The sequence below is a fragment of the Pinus tabuliformis genome, chromosome 2_1, assembly GCF_031772625.1.
Source record: "Pinus tabuliformis cultivar Carrire ecotype Pingquan chromosome 2_1, CPIR1, whole genome shotgun sequence".
NCBI lineage: Eukaryota > Viridiplantae > Streptophyta > Pinopsida > Pinales > Pinaceae > Pinus > Pinus tabuliformis.
Genome location: NC_142299.1, coordinates 187,182,784 through 187,202,454, shown reverse-complemented (window position 1 = coordinate 187,202,454; position 19,671 = coordinate 187,182,784).

Below are 19,671 nucleotides of genomic sequence, written 5' to 3'. Positions count from 1 at the left end.
TATACGGTTTTCAAAAACATATAAATGATAACCAAAATCATTAACAACATATCTAATAAAGGTACACTTATTTGATTTTGTATCAAGTTTTGTTATATTTTCTTTATTTATGTGGAAAAAATATTCACATCTGAAAGTATTTATAAATGAGTAGTTACCTTCCTATCTTTCCATACCTTATCTGGAATACCACTATCTATGGAACTTGAAGGCCCTCTATTTATTAGGTAAAAAATAGTATCTACATTTGCCCAAAAATTTAAGGGAAATCTTGTATGCAATCTCATACACCTTACATGCTCCACAATTGTCATGTTCATCCTTTCCGACACCATTTTATTGTGGTGTTCCTAGAACTGTCTTCTCTCTACGGATTTCATGGTCTAAACAATAATCATAAAACTCCTTATATTCACCTCTATTATCTCATCTGAGACACTTCAACCTCTTTCCTGTCTCATTCTCAACCAAATTTTTCTATTTCTTAAAAGTATCAAAGACACTAGATTTATTTCAAATAAAATAAGCCCAAGTTTTCCTAGTTTCATCATCAATAAAAGTAACTTAATAATGAGAATCAATGAGAGATGATACCTCATCCGATCCCCATACATCTATATGCAAAATTTCTAATTTTTTACTCTTATTTTCTTTCCCAACTCTGAGAAGTATAACTCTCTTTTGTTTTCCATAAACAAGATTCTAACATAAATCCAAGTAAACATGCTTCAAACCTAACAACAAATATCTTGAGTGAAGAATATGCATCCCCTACTCACTCATGTGGCTAAGCTTACGATGCCACAATGTTGTATCTTCTCCTGCGAAGGTTAAAGCATTAACAGAATCAGAAATACCATTGCACAAATACAATATACCAACCTTATCTCCTTTTGTTATTATTAGAGCTCCTTTAGTGACCTTCAAGGTTTTGTACATAAGCGTAGTTACACAACCTTCACTTCCCAAATACCCCGCTAAAATTAATTTTTATTTAGATCTAGAACATGCCTTACCTCCTTTAGCAGCCATTGGTTTCCTTTTTTTTTAATTTTATAAGTATTGTACCCATTCCAATAATTTTATAGGTTTTATCATCACCTAGAAGAACCTGTCCAAAATCTCCATGAACATAGTCATGAAAATGCTTCCTATGGGTTATGGCATGGAATGAAGTCCTTGAATATACCACCCAGGCATCACTAATATTTTCTAACCAAAAAATCAAAGCATCTTGCAACACATCACCTCTTACTTTCACTTCCTTATCGATTTCTTGTTATCCATCTCCTTATTTTCCCTTCCAAGATTTACAATATTTCTTCAGGTTTCCTTGATTCCCACATTTATAGCACACTATCCAAGATCTAAATTTGGATCTACCTTTCCTTGACTTACTTTGATATCCTGGGCTCTTTCCTCTCTCTAGTTTTCTTCCTTTAGCTTCTGCAATCAAAGCATTACATGTTGTGTCACCTGAGATTTTCTATTGCATTTCCTTGCTAAGGATAACACCAACAACATCATTATACTTGAAAGTACTAGATCCAAAGACAAAATTATTGATAGCCATGACTAAGCTATTCCAAATTTTTGGCAATGAGCACATAAACAATAAAGCCCTAACTTCACCATCAAAATTTACCCCTACAAAACTTAATTGGATGGTAACCATGTTAAATTCATTTAAATGATCAACAACATATCCAACTTTTGACATCGTCATCTTAAATAAATGCTTCATAAGAAATACCTTGTTTGAGGTCGAGGTTTTTTCATATGGTTTGGCCAATGCCTTCATTAGACCTTTCATTGTCATTTCCTTTGAAATGTTGAAGGCCATCGACACTATGAGGAAAATCAATATTATTCCTAGTGCATTTATGTCGAGAGTCTCCCATTATTAATCCATCATACTCATCGTATTTTTTGCTTTTCCACTCAATTGTAAGTAAGGTGATTCTAATACAAGTAAACCTCCATTTGCATCTTTCATAGCTAGTAGTTTTGGCCTTTGAATTTCATAACCCTAAACCTACCATCTTCCCTCATTGCTCCCACTCGAACAAGGAACCCTTCTTTCCTACAAGTTTATCATCCAAATAGATCTTCGATTCTGACACAAGTTGTTAGTAATTAAATAAAAGAGCAATGGAACACATAAAATATTGTAGAAATACAAACACACAAAAAAAAACATAAAACAAGAGAGACAGAGATATACATGGTTCACCCAATCTGGGCTATGCCCTTGAAGAAATAATTAGTCCTTCCTTTTATATTATCCAGGAAACTAAAGGGATACAACCTACATCACATCCACTATAACTTCATCTTCGCTCTCACAGGGTCTCCTCTATTTTTCTCTGATAGATTAATACAACACCGAAATACAATTCCCACATATAAACCAAGGGTTGCTTTCTAGGAAAAAAAGCCCTAAATTAACATAAATTCTACCATCAAATATTCTACCTATTGAACAACCCCCTAATTGACTACAAAATTACAATATTTTACAAGGAATCTTTTTCTCAAAAATTTGCACCTCCGCTGGGGGGTGGGGGGGGTTGCCTAAACTAAAATTGGTTAGTATATATTTTAAGATTCAAACATGCTTCTTCTCGAGTGTATTCTAGGATTACAGTCAATGCAGGGCGTGTTCTAGTTTTTAACGCAATGGAATCTCCTAGTACACTTATGGTTAATTATAAAGAGTAATTTTATGCAAGAAATAATGAACAAAGAGATTTGTAATCCTTCAAGGTAGTGATTTTTTAATTTTCCACAATGAAGCTTAAGATGAATTTCTAATTCTCATTCTCATTAATATTTATTGTGATAATCTACTTGCGTTCATGGAGGTGTAGTTATGCTATGGTAGTTTCTCACAACACAATTTACAATTTTGGAGATTCAATGGCTAACACAAGGAACTGGTTAGCCTCAAATCCCATTGCCATTGGAAACATCGCTATATTTCCTTAACCAGAACCAGGGTGGGATTCAAATAGGAGGGCCTCAAAGCACGAAGGACCACCATCAACAAAGGAGTAGCAGAATTATGCAGGAATTGTTAATACATTTGTCACCGACAAAGCTCCCTAAAGGTAGGTGATGTGACTAGAAGCTTACAAACTGACGATTGTGTTTTTAAAAGTATAAAATAAGTACATGTGAATAGATTGACTAAACAATGTGACTATTTGATCTTTCAAACAAATTAAATTTTGGTAGTGTAAATTTTAGTCTTTTTATATTTTATTTTGCATATTTACAATTTTTTTCAATAACAATGTGGCAAATTGTCGATCTTTTTGGATTTTGTAGGATGTGAATGTTATGCAATTTGGAGATAATGGTAACAACTTATGATGCTAGTAATCTAATTATTGGTTAGAGGATTAAAAAAGTCAAATTCAATGGCATCATAATAGATGTAGGTCTTAGATATATATTATACACCTCGTAAGTATTATGTTATTTGGGGTATTTGCTTAAACATAAAATTTTCTTTCCAATTATTTAAATCTTATATAGGAGTACTTTACTACTGTTTGATGTTTTCTTTATATGACAATGGAGATGTTACATTGCATTTATTAGTTATTTTGTCTATATTTTAAATTTTATTATTTATTAGCAATTTGCAAAAAAACTTATGGTTATTTTATGCTGAATAATTTATATTTTTAATTATTTTATTTATATTTTAAATTTATAACATATTAATATTTTATATATATTAATTATTTTATTTTATTTTAATTATTGATATATTAATATTTTAAATTATTCATTATTTTGTTTATTTTAAATTTTGTGATATATTATCATATTTATTAAGTGCAACATTTACTTTTAATTACTTGAATAAATATTAATTACTTACCCAGCTCTCACAAATTCAAATTTTATAATGTTCTTTTTAATATCAAATTTGACCTTTTTTTGTTTCACTTTATATATATATATATTATTTGTGCATCCAACCACATTTTTATTTCTCGTAAATTTTTCATAACATTAAACACATCATATAAATCACACCTTAATAAATATCATGTCATCATAATCTCTTATACACCATTTTATTTGATTTTTATAAGATTCTCAAAATCCTCAAATTTCAAGTCCCCACTTGTATTGTTATGAAACAAATTCACAAAAAAATAGAAAAGATAGATGAACGCCTTAGAAATAAGTCTCTTCGAGGGGCAACGTCCTTTACATTACACAAATGAACAATTCTTGGATGATACAATCGACAAGACCTCCTTTCTATATATAGGAGTCTAAGGGGTCATAATATAATCAGAACCGACATAACAATAATAATGTAAGGGCACAATAATAACAATAATGGACTTCTATGGGGCACAATAATAACAATATGGGGACTACATGGGCACAACAATATAACAAGGGGATTGTAACAATAAAGGGTTACACTAATTGTATAGAGACCTAACATGTATGAATATTGTACATTCTTCTCCATATAAGAAATGGAAAGTATCACATTTATTTTGGAGTTATATCCATTTTTTTTTTATTATACCTTTACTTCCGCTCTTGTGAAAAAAGTCCAACACAATTTGCCATAGATTATGATGTCAATCGTAATGATATTAAAAACCTATTAATTAAATTTGAATTACTCAAAATTAATTTAAAAAAATAAAAGAATAGACGTTAAACACATCCAAGAAAATTAAGTACATTCTCTTTCTAACATTTACATTTTCCATCTTTCTAATATTCAACATATTAATTTATTTTTATAATTTGAAATATAATTATTTTTGAACTTTTCAAATTTAATTATTAATTTCAATTTTTATCATTAATATTTTTGTTTATTATATTTCAGAAATATATATAATAACTCTATTACAATTACCTTAAAATGTGTAATGAGACTCCAATAAAATTGTTAAATTGAAAAGGTTGTACTTTGATTTCTATAATCAAAACAATAATTAATATAAATTTAAGTTTTTTAGTGTTTATATAAATAGAGAGAATGAGACACGTACTACATTGTAAATTGGATTAGTAAAGTCAATAGGTTTTGAGATAATTGAATTTATATTTGTGTTGTGGTGAACATGAGTAGAACATTCGCTGAGTGGTGAACCCAAGTATATCAGTGAAATCGTACAACCTGCATGAAAGAATAGAGTAACAAAGAAGAGATGGAAAATTGAATTTTGGATGATTCAATTGTCCATGAGCTTCGTATTCAGTGTTGTGTTTTCCTCTTTCATTACACTCCATTGAAAACATTTGATATTTGAATAATAAATGCATGCACATCCCTCCTTTTCTAGGAGGTAAAAAGGTGACTAATGTTGTTTTCCAAGCTTCCCTCATGGCGCTTAAGATGAAATGGTCGCATAAATTTTTGGAATAAAATTTCTTTGTACGATTAAGAGATTTGCAAAACTTTTTGGGATAAAATCCCAAGTGGGAAGTTGCATTGTAGGAAGTATTACACCCCCTTAGATCTAGGGAAAGGTTGTTTATGTTACTAATACCCAATGCCTCAATATACCTCGATTCTGCAACACCAAACTCCCTTATTTTCCTCAATGCACGACAATACCTTACATCCAGAGTCGTTAGTGTCATTGGCCATCTTCCAATCTCCACCAGGTTATTACAAGCCATGAGAGTGAGTTTCTCAAGCTTAGGGCACACACCCTCAGGAAAAATTGCCTATGATATTTTTGCCTGATACAACTATAACTCATTAAGTTGCAGCATGTCTTTGTCAATGGAACAATCCACTGCATTCAATGCTCCTTACCCTTTCAATTCTACTAGTAACATTGTTTCTCTTTCTCTTTCAACATTTTTAAATGGTAGTTTTTGTAATGGACAATTCAGTATTCTAAAGATTTCTAGATTTTCCATCTTCATGATAGTTGATGGCAAGTATTTCATTCCAAAGTTTGATATGTTCAACTCTTTCAAATGACTCATGGATGTAACTGAATCTAGCAAAAATTGCCATGTCTCACATCCATTGCGCCATAATTCCTTCAAACTTGTTGGCTTACCAAGCCATGGTGGGATCACTTCCATCAAAGGGCTCCCTAATATTAACTTTTCTAGAAGTCTAATATGGCATAACAATAATTCTATTTAGATTTGGAGACACCCTAAGACATCTAGGAATTCCAACATGGAAATGTTTTTTACTATTTGTTGGAGATGCTCAAACTGCAACAATCGCTTAAATGCAGGTGCTCAAGTTGTAGTAGATTCTTGAATGAACCTGGAAGCATTTTCAAACTTTTTGCATCCTTCCACATTGATGTATTGAATATTTGTTAAATTCTCCATAGAATCAAGAAGTATTTTCAAACTTCCGCAATCTTGCAGATTGATGCACTGAAGATTTGCTAAATTCTTTAAACCTTTAAGAACAAGGTCCATCTCTTACCCTAAGAGACAAAGATAATAAGATTAAGTACCATGTCAACACTACAACATGCAAAGATGATTTGATAACATTGTTAACATGACTTCTTTAGATTTTAAAAGGTTAAACATGACAATAACATTGTGAAACCATAGCCTATGATTCAATCCTAACCCCGACCATAAACCCCGTACCTACTTGAGAGTCTAGGGAATAACTTCCAAAATAAAAACAAGAAAAGATAATAACAACTATACAAAGCCTTTCATTGTGCCATGCAGGGTAAAATAATTTTTTACTGCACTTATCAAAAAAAGCATGAACAAGTTGTAATAGAAGAATTTACAAGATAGTTGTCATAAATGAATTCTAAAGAAAATCTGAATGAATTCTCCAAATAAAGAAAAATTCAATATAATACAAATTAAATGGTTTGTCAAAATTAAAAACACAGTATGATAAAATATATTGCACACATCATTTGAGTTTAGGAAATATATTAATTACCTTAACAACCCTATACATGGGGATTTCAAAAGGAGTTGTCTTTAATGCGGTATTTTTGGTGAAATTTTGATTTGTGTTATTTAAACTAGTTTTTTGACTATATATATAGATTCAACACCCTGAAAAACCCTTAAGGCACTTCTATTGTGCACGGGTCCACAGAAAAACTTCCAAAAAATCACACTAAGACAACTCTTTCAAAAATGGCATACCTAACTTCATCCATAAAACCAAAAAAATTGACTATTTAAAAAAAATGAGTAAAAACATAAAATGTGATTTATATTAAATTAGTAAATTATAATATGAATTTATACCTACCCAGATGTATTATAACTTGAAATATAAGTGCCTTTCGATCACCCTTATAAGATCTTGCAATAGATTGTTGTACAAAGATAAGACTAAAACTAATACCACAATTTTACCACACTATTGGATCCAAAAATTATACCTACCATATTCATAACAACTTGGCCCGTGAATGCCTTTCCATCCCAAACAGCGAGGATCTTGCAATTAATTTTTTGATATAACGGCAACCTGATGAACACAATTAATTCTAAGGAAGAAACTAATAATAATACCACATTTCCCAGAAAATAAAAACAAGACAGTGATTAACACTCCAGTTCTCTAGATTTCTCTGATGGGCAATCTTGGGTTTGTCCCCAACCCAAATTTTGATTCCTGACAATATGAAGCCCACTCTCCTTGAATAAACTTAAAAAAAATCTATTCTCTATGTCCTTATACGTCTGCGCATGTTAAATTTCTTTAAAACCTTGAACTATTAACAGTTCAAAAGAGAAGGAACTCTATTAACAGTTCAAAAAAGAAGGAACTAGAATAATTGTGAGAACTTAAATGCCTACATTAAAATAGTTCCTGAAAGTATTTCAAATGTCCAACTCTAAAAACTCTTTGAAGCACTCACCTTGCTCCAAGGCAAATAAATTTGCAACCTACCATATATCTCAACCATTAAACCATATAGGCATACAAAGGCAGCCTACCATATATCTCAACCATTAAACCATATAAGCATACAAAGGCTATTTATAGCAGTCAAAAGTTGTTTCTCCAAGGCATTTTAACTCTATTTCAGACCACCATATATCTCAACCATTAAACCATATAGGCATACAAAGGCTATTTATAGCAGTCTAAAGTTGTTTTTCCAAAGCATTTTAACTCTATTTCATACCACTATTTCATAGGAAGGTTAAATCACTTCTTACTTTAACTCTAATTTAATGAATGCTGGAAAATACTAGTAAACCAACCACGAATAAAGAGGCAGATAACTCAAAGTGGGGCTCTATTATAGTTCCACCTTTCGAGCTTAAATTAGTTTCAAAGTCAGGTAGTGTGTAAGAAACATCCAAAGAAGATATTAATAAATCTAAGACAAGTATGAGGAAAGAGGCAGATCAGTGAAAGAGCGAGCAAATTGGTCATAATGAAACACCACAACAAAGTTTTGAAATACGAATTAATATGAACAGTCTAGTTTCCAGGATAAAGTTAGCCATAGTCATCAACAATTTTAAAGAAAAAACTAAGACTAAGACCAGTTCACACTTACTATGACATAGTAAGAACATAGGTGTGCCAAATATGAACAGTCTAGTTTCCAGGATAAAGTTAGCCATAGTCATCAACAATCTTAAAGAAAAAACTAAGACTAAGACCAGTTCACACTTACTATGACATAGTAAGAACATAGGTGCGCCAAATAAGTATGAGTAGCTTAAATTCCAAAGGTTTATATTTCTCATTATTTAAAAAAAAATAAGTATATATTAATATGAATCAAGGGAAATCAAATTTATAGGTGTAAAATTTTTTAGAGTGCAAAATACAATATGTTATTTTTATTGTTTAAATTTTATTTTTAAATACTAAATAGAATATATAAGGTTAAATAAAAATTCCTATATCTAAATATACAGAAATAGGGTATTTTTTTTCTAGATATAAATATATATGAAGTTGATATCAACATAAATTAGCTAACATAAATTGATATTCAAATAATTTATTTAAATTTCTTGTTAAAATATTTTTGAAAAGTATCAGATTTAATGATTTAATTATCTGATTCAAACATTTCTTTTTACTTCTAATTACTTTATAGCATATTCATTTTTTTCTAATTATAATTTATATATTTTTTATTTTTTATTTTTATTTTAAATAGAGATAATTTTTATTTTTTATCTTTATTTTAAAAGAGATAATTATTTTTTTATTTTGATTTTAAAAAAAACAGACGAATAGACAAACTTACACATTTCTTAATATTAGATTATAAAATAAATCTCTCAACTAAATCCGAACTCAATAAAAAAATATTATTCAACCCAATTTAGCAAAACGATGGGATAACAACCAATACTAATCGAGCATAATCCAATAGGTGGTATGCGAAAAGATTTGAACTGTGTATACATTAGGACATGGGACTGCATGTAACCGTAACAGTAATGTAAGAGAGGTCATAAGTAACTATACGTATGTCAACATATATCAAGGAACAGAAGAAATAAGAATGAGGAAAAAGGATTTCATGAAATAATAATTATCGCCATACGTTGTTGACAAGATTTATGGACAATATGTTGAGCACTAGGAATTAAATTAAAAGAATACTGTAGACTTTAAACATAGAGTAAATATACCAACTCTGCTGAAAAGTATATACAAGGGAGATGAAGAATCCTAGCTTTAGTCAAATAGTAAAATATATATTACAATATGATGCTTGAACATACTCTAGAATTAATATTATAGAAATATGCCTAGTATACAAGTTTAATTAGTGAAAACCACATAAAAGAATGCTTATCGGCGTAATTAACCTATAAAAATAATACTTAAAATGTTTTTGAAACGCCCTTAAAAATGATCCCTAGAATGTTTTTAGAATTGCAACCATGATGGAAATTGATATAATAATTATCTATGAAGTTGAAAACCTTGCAATATACTCCATGAGATGCTTGTCTTGTTTTGGGTGTTCCAAGATCATTGTATGAGGTTGTTTCTAGGAGTTAGAATCAATTCTTAGGGTTGAAGAAAGGTCATAGTACCTTGGTTGGCCTGTGAACATAGATTGTACGAAGACTAAATTGTCACGAGACTCATCTATGACAATTCTTGTTTTGCAGCCTTTCCATGCGAATGGATAAGGATAAGGATACTGATACTTTTTTAATGAGGATCGTAGAATTTTAAATGGTTTAAAATTTGAAAGTTTTTATGATGGAACATATTTAAAAAATATATGTTTTTTGGTTGTTGGAAGTAATGTTTTTACGTGTTGTTGTGAGTTTTTATTGTGAGTTCGTAAGCATCAGTCTAGAAGCTTTTGATTCTTATGTTATGAGTTGGAGTCATGATCTAAATGTGTCAAATTTAATAATTTATATCTTGTATATTTGTACTTGTGGTGATCAATAAAAATATCAAATGTAATTTTTTGTGTGTTATAGCTCTCTCTCATTTTGTAATATAGTATCTGACCCTGTTCTGGCTTGATTCCCTTAAGAGAAAACCAGTAAAATGTGAAAATCATAAGAGCTTCTCTTTTATATATAGATTAGTTTAGTATTTGATTTCCACATTTTTGTGTGTATATTTGTTCATTGTAGAGATCTGAATTGTTTTTTGGGTTAATTTAAAGAGTGTGTTGCGATAGAGTTGTAGCCATATTTATTTTGAAGAAATTACATTTAATTGGGCTGATGTGGATTGTGAAGGGAATTATTCTCTAATCACTTGAAGATCGACCATTTCGACGAATTAAATATTGATATGGGCCAGTGTGAGAAGAATTAGAGCGACAACTGCATTCAGGGTCATGATGTTGATGGTATTCAAATTCAATAGTGGAAACCCTAGCAATGTTGACGATGGCTGGTCATCCAATGAAGAATTTTTTTTCATATATATATATATATATTTTTTTTTTTCAGATGAAAAAAGTAGTTATATATTTATTCATGGAAATAGATTCATTACATTCTTCAGATACAGAGACTACATAGAGACCTTTCTATCAACCATACAAAAATACTGGTACAAAATACTGAGCTGTTCAGGTGTTTCCACAAAAAATCTCCAAAAGATACAATTTGATAAAGAGACCTGTTTCATCTTCATAGCTTCAAAAAAAGAATTTGAAATTCAGCATGGAATCAACCCAAGTGTATTATCCAGGAATTGGGAATGCCCCAACATCATGCCAGATTTTTCACATTTTAATGATCACATGAAATCCATCTAGCTTCGCATTCAATCCAAGTTTTGATAATTTGTCCGCTTCAGAATTTAGGATTCCGCTTATGTGCTGTATGGAGGGTTGATTGAGGGAACTCCAAATTTGCTTGATCTTATTTAGCCAACCTTGAAGAGAGGATTTATGGATATTAGCATATGCACCAACATAATCAATAACAGTCTTGGAGTCACCCAAAACATGGATTTTTTGTATGTCCAGAAATTTAGTGAACCATAGAAGTCCCCACAGTGCCATCACTTCTGCCTTAGTGTTGGTTCCAAAGCCTGATCCCCGGTGTACATGGTATGATAACTCAGGATGTATATAGATGATGAATCCACATCCACCTTTGTGGTCCTGTGAACCCCCATTGCAGTATCCGGACGGATATACAATCTCTAGAATTCCCAATGGGTGAGTGGGTTTTTGTTTTGGAGCGAATTGTAATACAGATTCTAGCTTTTGTAGAATTTTTGTCAGCACATCTGACCCCAGTTCCCTGTGACTGTTGAAGATAATGTTGTTCCGCCATTTCCATATTTCCCAAATGAAAATAGCAGGGATGAGTCTTCGAGGGCCAGTTTGGTTGCTCCACCATGTCAACCAGAGCTCCATATCACTAATGTTCGGCCCTAGGTGGCCAATTTTGTGTTCCAAGTGTTTCCATAGGATGGAGACCTCTGTGCAAGTTCTAAAGAGATGAATATTGTCTTCAACAACATTTCCACATAGTACATAGTAACCTGGGCCAGACCAGTTCCTCTTTTGTAGGTTTTCCCAGGTCAAGTTCTTGTTCTTCCAAACAAGCCATAGAAATATTGAGTTTTTTATGGGAAGGTTGGGGCTCAAAAATTTAGCGAACCATCCGTCTCCTGGGTGGTTTGTTTGTAAATAGAAAAGTTGGTAGTATGCATCAGCTACCACAATATTATTTTCTGTCAATTTACCATTCCAGGTAATCGAGTCACATGCCTCTTCTCTGTAGAGACCCGCCAGTCTCATATGTGTGCAGATGTGCTTCCAATCATCCGCATCAAAGCCCGAAAGATTTAAATCAACTAAATTTTTCCACACTGGGTAGTCATTTTCCTAGGCGGAAATAATTTGGTCCCAGAAGAAGGTCCCATTTCGATGGAGTTTTTCGATGATGTGATCTAGGAAGGGATCGATGTCCATTAGTCCCCGAATGTGGTCACTGCCAATAATAATATGATGCCCAATTCCAAGTTTCCAAGCCAACATATTAAGAAAAGTATTTTCAATCTTTGAGAAGCTGCGCCAAATAGCAGAGCCAACAACTTTACCAATATGCCCATTACGCAACCAGATTTTAAAGTCCATATTCTTCAGGTATTTTTTTTTTATGACATGGCTCCAGATACTATTCCCAAAAATCCCACGCCAAATGGATTTTAGAAGGAGAGCTTGCCCAAAACGCCGAAGATCAAGGATGCCCCATCCATCCATTTTCTTTGGTAGAGTAATGTGGTGCAACTTTGTTAAATGATACTTTTTCCTTTGTTTCATGCCGAACCAAATAAAATTTGTTGTGATTCCGTCTAATTTCTTTATGATGGCAGCAGGAAGTTGGAACAAATGCGCCCAATATACGCTGAGTTGTGTTATCATAGCTTGGACCAGTGTAAAACGTCCTCCCATAGAAAGGCACTTGTTTTCCCATCCGGAAATTTTCAAGAAGTATCTGTCGACTAGCCATTGCCAGTCCATAATTTTGTACTTATACAGTTTTAAATGAAAACCAAGATATTTAAGACTAGAGGAAATACCAAATAAGTTAGCAATATATGCGAAGGTCTCAGAAATTTCCAATGCATACATTATAACCGATTTGTTTTGATTCATTTTAAGTTTCGAAGCATTTCCAAATCTATAAAAAAATTGAAATAAATGCAACCATGCAAACTAGTTTAGAAGTCCCGCGATGAGCACGTCATCCACAAAAAAATTGTGAGATATCTGGATGTTTTTGCCAATCTTCACAGGAGAGAAGAGGTTCGTGGCCACAACACTGGATATGTGCAGACTTAGCCCATCCAGTGCTAGAATGAATAAAAGGGGTGATAGAGAACAACCTCGTTGGAGGCCCCTACCCACTTTGAAAAAAGAAGTTGGTTATCCATTGATAATGACTACGAACTGGACGGTAGTGACACAAGCCATGATCCAGTTTATGGTAGGTGATTGTATGCCTATCTTGTGGAGAACCAGTCTCAGGTACCCCCAGTCCACACAGTCCAATGCTTTTTTAGATCGACTTTCATAATAGCTACATCAAGGTGCTTCGACTGGATGGAATGAAGACATGGATGTACTGTAGCAACAATATCTTGTATTTGTCAGTGCTTGAGAAAGCAATATTGTTGTGGAGAGATGAATTTCAACAGGATGGGCTTCAGTCGATTAGCAATCGTTTGGATATGATTTGTAGACTAGATTACATAGTGATATGGGCCGAAAATCGGAGAAGGTGTGCGAGGTTTTCTTTTAGGAATGAGGGTGATATACGTGGAGTTTAGATGAGGGTGGACAGTACCCAGATTTCAAGATTCCTCAACTAGGTTTACCAGGTTAGATTGAAACATATCATAGAAATGAGAAAATATTTCCACCGTCCAACCATCAGGTCCCGGACTTTTGTCACCGTGGAAAGAGTGAATGACCTTATGAATTTCTTCGGATGTAACCGGTTTATAAAGTTTGCTATTAGCTTCCTCTCTGAACATCGTTGGATAGCGTGATACCCCCCATAATAAATCTTCTGGGCCTTCCGATGGAATATGGGCGAAGGCCGATTTGAAGAATGATAGAGTAGCCCTGCTTATTTCATCTTGCGTTTGATATTTAGCATCATCCGAGTCAAAAATCTCCCATATGGAGTTTTTTTACGACGACAATTTGCAAATCTATGAAAAAAAATTGTGTTTCGGTCCCCCTCCTTCAGCCATGTGACACGGCTTTTCAGCTTCCATGTCGTCTCCTTAATAAGAAGGATTTGTGATCTTCTTTTTTCAAGGATCTGTATTTTGGATCTGGTGTCCGGTTGGAGTATATGAGCAGATAGAGAAGGGCTTATAGAGTCCAACTCCCGTTCAATATCACTAAGTTCTTTTCTGAGCTGAATTTTTTTTCCCGCTCCCACTTTTTGGTAGCAAGTCGAAGAGCTTTAAGTTTGTCCAAGAACAATCCCATATGTGATGTGGAGTTGTTTGCCACAGAGAGCCAAGTACTTTTGACCAGGTCGGCATAGGAAGGATCCTCTAACTAGATTCTGTTGAATTTGAAGGGAAGTCCGCTCCTGAAGTCTTGTTGTCCCCAATGGAGAATGATAGGGCAATGGTCTGAAATATAGCTACTGATTATTACGGATGAAACCAATCCAAGTCTTTCAATAAGCATGTTGTGTATGAGAAACATGTCCAACTCTTTTTGCAATGTATGAGTTCCTTGGTCTGCCATTATCCCATGTGGGGGCAATGTTCAATGCGCTGATATCAACCAGATTGTGATCCATGATGATGGATTTTAGAGTGTCTGCCATAGGATCTCCGGGCATTTGTGGCCCTAGTATTCATGATCCCCAATAGTGCAATTTAAGTTCCCTGCCAAAATGAGAGATGGCAGATTCAAGAGATTTGATTCCACCAATCGAAGCCAAAAATCTTCTCTATCTCTAAAAGGAGCATAGATATTGAGAATATGGATACATCCCAAAAAGCAGCGAATGTTTCCAACAAGAAAAATGCCGGAAAAACATGTGAATGCCAACCCGGTTTGGGTCCCAGATGGCAATAAGTCCCCTAGAGAGTCCAGATGCATCAATGGCAACCATGTGCCAGGATGGAAGCATTCGACGAAAGTATCCAATCAAGTGGAGAGCAGAGTGCATTGTTTCTTGTATAAGAATAATGAAAGGGCAATACATAGAGAATAATTCCTTTAGGGCCAGAAATTTGGGGGTAGCCCCAAGTCCCCGCATATTCAAGGAAAGAATAAAAGTCATTTGGGCCATTTGGTAGGCTACCGTGCTCCAAGGGCCCGAGAAGAAGATTCAGCAATGGGTATGTCGATGAGGGAGGGTGCATCCAGTTGGCAGGGTACATGAGGTTTACGGAGATGGCCACGAAAGTGCCGGCTATCCCGAGGCTTTTTTTCCGGACCATAATGTTTCCGACGGATGTAGGGCTGATATGTGGTGATGTAGGATTCATAGGTTTGTGAATTGTAACGGACCGGATGTCTAGGGATTTTTCTGCAGCAGATATTCTAAGTCGCTATCCACCGAATTTGTGGGTTATGTAATCGGGGTGGTAGGGGAGGATAGATTAGGTTTGTTAGAGGCCGGGTTTGTGGGGGAAGTATGAGGCGGGGATATAGCCCGGACATAGCAAATATGAGTATCTGATAGGGGGTCATTTATGGTAGGCTGAGGTGGAGCATTTGGTGGCGGGGATGGAAAATCGAGATAGGGGATAGATTGTTCAATAGGGGAGGTGGCAGTGTGTGGGTCCAAGTCATTTGATGGAGGGGAGGATGATATGGGAATATGTGGAGATTTAATCTGACTTTTCATATAATGATGAGTGGAGGTTCCAAGTTGGGAGTGAGTGGGAGTACCTAAATGATGTGGAGGACTTTTCCCATGGGAGGGAGTCTCTGAGCCCCCATGTGACGAGCAACCAGAACTCCGAAAAATATTCTTTTCCCAGTTGCTTTGACGTGACCAATGCGCAGATGTGGGGTGGGTGCTCTAGCGACGGGGGTAGTGTGCTAGCGAGTGACTGGTCCGGTGATAGTACAAGCAATGGAAGGGTACACCCTAGTTGTCCACACATTGTGTAAGCATGGAATCATTCCAGCGTATATAGATATGGTTTGGAAATCCACCCCTATAATTTTTGTCAATAAGGATCCATGCAACTCTCTTGTAAGGAGCCCCTAAGCAGCGGAGATCCACATACACAAATTTACCCATGGCATTCTCGATGTCTTGTAGAGTCTTTGGCGACCAGAATTCAGTAGGGAGCCCCAAGGAATGCATTGACCGCCACAACAAAGGAGACAACGATCTAGCACTTGTTATCAATAAATTTTGCAGCAGAAGTGTGGAGGTGAGGCATTTAACCATGAGCTGCAAATATGGCTGCCATCGCTGTCAGGGGATCTGAAAGTGTTCGAAATATTTGGAAAAGGCATATCTTACACGGTGGTAGATCACTGACAAGCACTATAAGGTTGTTTTCCCTCATCCAAGAATTTATGCCGACAATTTCTAAGTCTCTTCGCGAGATAGGAGTGATGGAGGGTCTGTTGCGTCCATAGGGAGAATTCCTTGTTTTGGGATGTTTGTGAACGTTTAGCGAGATGGAGGTCCAAAAGGACGCGGTGGCTGCATGTAGCATGAAAGATTTTAGATCGATGGGCTGCACCATGGTCATTTGGGACAACGATTTGCAATCAAGACTGCCCCACTGAAACTACAAAAGATATATGGACGGAGCTCCGCAATATACGCAAAAGCAACCATTAATTTCGCTAGGGTATTGAACTAGAAACTATGGCGGACATATCTCATGTCAACTAACACAGCCACGAAATGCAGCCTCAGCAAGTATTTTTTATTCAAAATCTTTAATCCTTGGGCAGAAGCGAAATGCAGCGTAAGCAAGTATTTTTTATTCAAAATCCAGAACTATCCAAAAGACATCTTCGAAGTGTAATCGACTAATAGAGAGTAATTAAATAAAATAAAACCATTATCCTACGTGTTTCATTAAAATCCAAATAAAATATAAAATAAAACATCATACTTCGAACTTTCTGTAAGTCCTAATTGCCAATGTAAACAGATAAATTCCCCACAAAGACCTAGCTTGTATATACAGCGAAACTGGGAAAACAAGCAACCTCTTTTTGAATGGAAACATTTTATATATATCACATCAACCGCCATAATTGCTTCTAGAATATTAAATCTTCATTATGGTCAAAAGATTTTGTCATAATTATTTTTTACAAATTAAATCTGTGTTAGGTTCAATAGACTATTACATTTGAAATAGTCTCGAAGTACAACCTTAAACAAAACTTCAAATCTTGCTAAATCTACATTTCAAGAACAGCACTCTCTCTGGGTATAACCCAATCCACCCACTAGGTGTCTAAACACATGCCTTATTTTTAATCAGCTGACACTTCTGGATTAAGTATGCATGGCATCAATCTAAGCCTAATCAGTAAAAATTAACATTGATTATGGTTAGGCAGAGACCATAAAAGGAATTTCTAGTCAGTGGCTCTAGCGCCTGTAAATTTTAAATTGGAAGAGCAAATTTTAGTTAAATAACAAATCCAACACTAAGCAACAATGTAGTTGCATTGTTGGGGACATGGGGATGAATAATATAAAATCTGCAGTGATTAATAGAAAATATTTAGCATCCATGATACGGAAAATTTGTTAAGAAATTTCCTTTATAAAAAATATAAAAAAAACATCCTCTCTTGCCCAAAGTTTTTGTAATCTGGACGAATTAATCTGGTCTCCAGACTCCTCTATCCATCCCATCACTGTCCGCCGCCTCTACTCTGCCCTCTCAACTGCCCTCCCTTCCCCCTCCTTTCTCTTCCCTATCAAGATTTGGAAAGCCCCCTGCCCACTCAAATCTATCCTTTTCACCTGGCTCCTCTTCTATAACAGGAACCTTTCCTGGGAAGTTCTCCAGAACAAAGGGTGGCACGGGCCTGGCAGATGCCAGCTCTGCCTTGCTGATGTGGAAACGAACATCCATATGTTCTTTCAATGTTCTGCCTCCGCGGCGATCTGGTCCGAGCTTTCCTCAATTTATGGCTTTCCTCTTCGCATGTTTTCCTCTGTTACGGATGCTTTCTTCTGGTGGTCCACTCAACGACCCACCTGGCTCGGCTCTTTTACCCTTTCTTGTTGGCACATCTGGAAGTGGAGATGCCGCCGCATTTTTCAGGACTGCAATCTGCCGTTGGACTCCATCATCACCCTGATCGTCGGCTCTCTGCCTCCTGACTAACGCATCTGTTCTTTGCCCCTTTCGCGGCGGCACATTTTTGTTATATGTACAGGAGCCATTTGTTATATGCTCTTTTTTTGTCTATATGCCCTGCATCCTGTATTCTTGCAGGTTGTCTTTTTTCCGGCGCCTACTTGCTTTGGCTGGCACATCTGCTTTTCGCCATCCGAAGATGCTTTCTTGGAACACCATCCTCGCATCCTGCAGACATTCAGATCTTCTTTCTTCGGGGATCACTCCGAACATGCACGTCTATTTTGATCTTTTTCTAAAGTTTATCTTCTCATATGTATTACAGACAATTATATGATCTCAATATAATCTATTCAGCTTTTTTCTCTGAAAAAAAAGTTTTTGTAATCTGCCTTGATTGCCAGGTTTCTCTAGAACTAGAGCTGGTTACAGTTGATGGTAAATTGCATTTTTTTAAATATTCAAACCATAATAGTGTTATGTTTCCATATTAATTCCCTTCACCCGACTCTTTAACTGACTTATTATAAAAAAAAATTAACTAATTTATTTTAGCAGTAAATTTCTAGAATTTTTTTTTTTTTTTCTCAGCAATACTAACTATTTTTATATTAATATGTACAGGTAAATCTTACATTCAAGAGGACTGGCTGCCCAGGTCCAACTGTGGCTCCGTGGGCAGCTCTAACAGACTCAAAATTCTCTTGCACAGGGTTATATTTCCAGTCTTGACCAGTACACTAGACACAGTAATGATCCCATATGATTCTAAAAAAGCCCACGCAGGGGCATCCTTCAAAAAGACACATGACCCAGAAGTCTATATATGCCGCGTACATGACCCAGAACAGAGAGACTACATTGGCCGTGAACATGACCCACAACAGAAAAAAGAAACAGGTATCGACATATGACAAAAGACAGAAGACATAAGACATAAGACAAGAGGTGTAAACCAGATACCGACCGCGAATCCATGCGAGGGAGTGCCACAGGGATTACTCCTCTGGTTCTTCTTCCAAGATACTGGCCCAGCCATGTCCCTCTGGGTATCCATCCCACATTGCCATGGGATTTTGCGCTGGGGCTGGCAATTCTGGTTCGCGAGTTCGGGTAGGTGCTTGCTGAGGCCCCTGCACTGAATTGCCCTCCGCATTCGATGACTCCCCCATTGGACGCTTCCCTCTGTCAACCTCTTGACTTTCCTCAGCAGGGAGCCGCTACAATCCTTCCTCACCCTCCTCAGGAATTCTGGTAAATAATACTGAGATGTGGGCATTAATGCCGGCGTTGTCCTTGGAGCTACCCAAGGTGAAGATAACTGAGCTGAACGCAGGGAGCCTAGGCGCACCATCACTGGATCCACCGGCCTCCATAAACTGACTAGCTTGAACAGGGGAGGCTCCCGCTCT